Source organism: Prionailurus bengalensis, chromosome D4 (genome assembly GCF_016509475.1).
Source record: "Prionailurus bengalensis isolate Pbe53 chromosome D4, Fcat_Pben_1.1_paternal_pri, whole genome shotgun sequence".
Lineage (NCBI taxonomy): Eukaryota > Metazoa > Chordata > Mammalia > Carnivora > Felidae > Prionailurus > Prionailurus bengalensis.
In genome coordinates, this window is record NC_057359.1 from 54,448,157 (window position 1) to 54,452,876 (window position 4,720).

Here is a 4,720-nt window from a genome sequence, read left to right on the forward strand (position 1 = left end):
AAAATCATAATGCAAAGCAGCAGGAAAAGACAACCATTAAGGGCGGGGTGGGGGTAAATTATTAGAAATGGTTACGAAAATGACACAGGTGAGAGAATTATTAGACAAGGACACTTTTTAAGTTGTGGTCACTTTACTACATATATACAAAAAGTGGGGAGAAAACGGACACTGTTAGAAACATGGAAGATATGAGGTGCCTGGGTGGCTCAGTCAGTGAGCATCCAACTCTTTTGGCTCAGATCATGATCCCAGGGTGGTAGGATCCAGCCCCTCATCAGACTGCACAAGTGTGGAGCCTGCTAATATCCTCTGTCTTTCTCTCTCTCTCTTTCTCTATCTCCCTTCCTCCCTCTGCCCCTCTCTCCCACTCACACTCTCTCTAGAGAGAGAGAGAGAGAGAGGAAGAAAGAAAGAAAGAAAGAAAGAAAGAAAGAAAGAAAGAAAGAAAGAAAGAAAGAAAGAAAGAAAGATTTAATAGACACAACCCAAACTTTAAGAGATGAAAAATAGTGTCTGATATAAAAATATACACTGGGTGGGTTTAATGGCATATTAGAAACTATTGAATAAAGGGTTAGTGAAATTAACAATAAAAGAATCTAAAATGTAAAATGAGAAAAAGAGTGGGGACAATGCACAGGGTTATGTTATAGAAAAGCTTCAAGCATCCTAATATGTGTACAGTTGTAGTTCCAAGAAGACAAGGGACAATTAAAAAACAAAAACTTGAAATGTCCAATTTTTACAAGCTTAATGAAAACTATAAACCTACGGATACAAGAAGGTTAAAAAAAAAGGGCCAAAGCAAAAGAAAACTACACAAATGCACATGATAAATGAATTTCTTAACACTTATAACAAAGAGAAAATCTTTAAAAAGAGAGAAGCCAAATTATACTCAGGGAGAAACACAGGTAGGAATGAGAGTTTATTTACAGGAAGTAAAACAGTATGGTACTGGCCTAAAGACAGATATACAGACCAATAGAATAGAACAGAGAGCCCAGAAATAAACCCGTGCATACACAGGCAACTCATCTTTCACAAAGTGCCAAGAATACACAATGGGCAAAGGACAGTCTTCCCAGCAAGTGGTGGTAGGAAAACTAGATATAAAACTAGATAGGCAAAAGAATGCAAATGGATCCTTGTTTTACACGCTACACAAAAAACCAACGCAAAATGGATTAAAGACTTAAACATAAGACCTGAAAGTGTGATACTTACGTGAAAACATAGGGGGAAAGTTTTAGGACACTGGTCTAGGCAGTCATTTCTTGAATATGACACGAAAAGAACAGGCAACAAAAGCAAAAATAGACAAGTGGGAGGGTCCCAAACTAAAAAGCTTCTGCACAGTAAAGCCAAGAATCCACGGAGTGACAGGCCAACCTATGGGATGGGAGGTAAGGATGTTGATGTATTCTCTCACCGACACTTACCCTCACGCCTGGCAAGGGAGTCTCCTTTGGGGCCTTCCTGGTCGGGGCATAATCAGGGATGAGCAAGCAGATGACAGAGTGTACGTTCCCTCTCCCCAGGACCTTCAGATTCCTCCTTCTGTGGTTCTTCTGTGGTCTGCCAAGGAAGTTCCGGCTCTTCTGCCACGTGGACTGAGGCTGCTTCCGAGTCCAGGCTTCATTATTGTTCAGACTGGCGGGTGTCGCCAGCACTCCCGGATGCTCTGGGCAGCCCACCAGGTCCCATTACTTCTAGTACCGTAGGAGGAGCCACGGGGTGAAAACTCTCAGCATGGGGACCCGTTGCTGGTGATGAGGCACCTCCCAGGGATAGGAGGCAGCCCCTGCGATTACACTTTTAATGTCGTGTGGCTGCTTTTACCATGATCACGCTCAGGTATCTCCGCATCATCTCACCTGCGTAAAGATGAAGTAACTTTTAAATCTCTGGCAGGATTCTTTGTGGCTTCTCCTCTTCATCCTGACAAATACCAAATCCCTTAGTAATGAGTTATGTGACTGTGAAGATATCCATTATTTATTGTTTTCACTGATCTTTTTGCTAAATCTAGGTTTCTTAGTAAATTCCAGATTTTTCTGCGTTGCGTCCATTTTTACGGCAAGGTCTACACGAACATACTAACGTATTCACTTATCTCAGTGCATTTCCTTGACTTACATTTTTTTTTCTTCTAATACATGTGTAAGGGGGTTAGGCCTTTAAGAATCTTTTTGTCTTTCTAAGGTAACTTGCTTGGAAGACATTTTCACTTAATAATGAAGGGAAAATGAAAGCAAGGATGCAAATGTGTTTAAACATCGCACAAACAAGATACAGTTCTCTAGAAGAAGAAGCTAAGGTAGAGGGCAGTGTATTCTACACTCCCTCACCAAGACTGAAAGACATCTTAAATGCTTTTTCTAGCTTGGCTTCTGGCTTCGTTTTAGGTTTTCTTATTCTGGTAGCGAAGCAATTTTGTATGTCCTCATTTTGAAGACTTAGAGAATTTCAGTGTGGTCCTCACAGAAAAGAGCATCTCAGATTTAGCTCAGTACTGCCTCATCCAGACCAATGACACAGCAGTCAACAGAGTCCAGAAGACAATAATTGCATTGCTAAAACCTGTGGGCCCAGACAGCGCCAGAGCTGAGAGAAGATGTCGGGATAGGAGCAGCCATGTTGAAAGTCAAGAAAATTGTCAATGAGTACGTTAAACTCATCATTGAGTGCAAAGACCCCAAGGTCTAAACCATTCTCCTCCATGGGGCCAGCAAAGAGATCCTCTCAGAAGTGGAATGCACCCTCCAGGATGCCATGTTATTGTGCCACAGTGTCTTCCTGGACCCCTAGCTAGTTCCAGTGGGTGGAACCTCTGAAATGGCTATGGCCCATACTTTGACAGAAAAGTCCAAAGCCATGACTGATGTGGAACAATGGCCATACAGGACCAATGCCCAAACCTTAGAGGGCATCCCTCGTATACTTATCCAGAACTGGAGGGCTAGCACCATTCTCTTATTACCTCTCCCTGCAGCCAAGCACATCTATGACAACCATGACACCTGGAAAATAAATGGTGAGAAAGGTACCTTGGTTGTCATGAAAGAATTGGGCATCTGGGAACCATCGGCTGTCAACCGGCAAACATACACGACAACAATGGAGAAAGCAGTTCGGCTACTGCGGGTTGATGACATCATCTCAGGCCACAAAAAGAAGGGTGATGACCAGAGCCAGCAAGGCGGGGCTCCCAGTGCTGCCCAAGAAGAGTGAGTGGCAGGAAAGGCGACCTCAACACACAGAGCCAGCAGAGGATCTCTCTTCCTTGAGCCAGACTGCCAGGGACATTTTGAACATCTTTGTTTGGAAGGGATCAGGCTGAAGGGCAGCCCTAGCCCCTTTCTGTCCCAGCTCAGTCTGCAAAAGGAGCTGACATGCAATTCTTTCTTGTAAGTTTTCCATTTAGTTTGCTTCCAATGATTACATCTAAGTCATTCGGGGAAAAAAAAAAAAGCTAATATAATTAGACTGTTAACAACATGAAGACAGAATGTAGAACTCAGTGAACTAAGTCTGGGGTGGGTTAAGAAGAACGTTGTAGCATTTATTTAGCACCGTCCAAATAACAGTGGAGTTGGAAAACAAGAGGATTCTGATCCTTAAATACCTGAGGTCTGCTGTGAGACAGGAAAAAAAGAGTACATCAAGGTTTTTCTTTTTCTTTATTTTTTTTTTAAATTTTTTTTCAACATTTATTTATTTTTGGGACAGAGAGAGACAGAGCATGAATGGGGGAGGGGCAGAGAGAGAGGGAGACACAGAATAGGAAACAGGCTCCAGGCTCCGAGCCATCAGCCCATAGCCTGACGGGGGGCTCGAACTCACGGACCGCGAGATCGTGACCTGGCTGAAGTCGGACGCTTAACCGACTGCGCCACCCAGGTGCCCAAGGTTTTTCTTTTTCTTATGAACCATGGAAGAAGCCCCTTGAAAACTCTTCTGATTTTCTGCTCACTACAATCTTCTAATCACAGAGCCCTCACACCAGCAATGTCTTGCAAACCTCCCAGAGAACTGCCATCTCGCTAGGTTCTTGTTAGAATTACACGAGGAGACAGTAAAGAAAACACACCCTCCCCGGTTCCTGGCACTCAGTGCTGTAAGCAGGAATACCTTAATCCAAAGACTGGTATTTAACCTGGCAACAAGACAACTGAATTCTATCCCAAATACAGTAAAAAGGTGGCACAAGTGGAATCTTATGTGGCTCTATAATTCTTCCCTTTGAAGTGAAATAGAAGTTTGGAAGACCTTTACTTCTTTTGCCTTGTTGAGGATACGGAAGGAGCTGAAACACCAATCGGCCTTTAATTCTTGGCACTGAGAGAGCAATGACACTTTGGGAACTATGATTATATGAACAACCAAAGATTCCCATTTTTCAGAATCTATGCAACAGTCATCACCCTACTAAACAGACTCCCCCCACCACAATCTCCTCCCCTAAGAAACTGATTCCTTCATGTAAGCTCGTGTAGATCCTTCAGATTTGGGGAAAATGTGTCCTTTTGCTGGTCCTAGTAAATAAATTAAATTAGTCTAAGTGCAATCCCCTTTTCTGTGTATTTTCCCAGCCTCTTTTGCTAGGATGTATATCTGAAAATATAAGTATTTTCAGATACAAAATGACATAAGAAGTCCTGCAGGGGAAATCTGGAGAGAGATTATCTTTACAGATAAATATGCATAACTTTCA

At 42.7% G+C, this 4,720-nt stretch overlaps 1 pseudogene; it reads left to right on the forward strand.

Moving 5' to 3' along the window:
- Positions 1-1,415: 1,415 nt before the first annotated feature.
- LOC122474402 lies at positions 1,416-3,237 on the forward strand (annotated as a pseudogene).
- Positions 3,238-4,720: the final 1,483 nt, after the last annotated feature.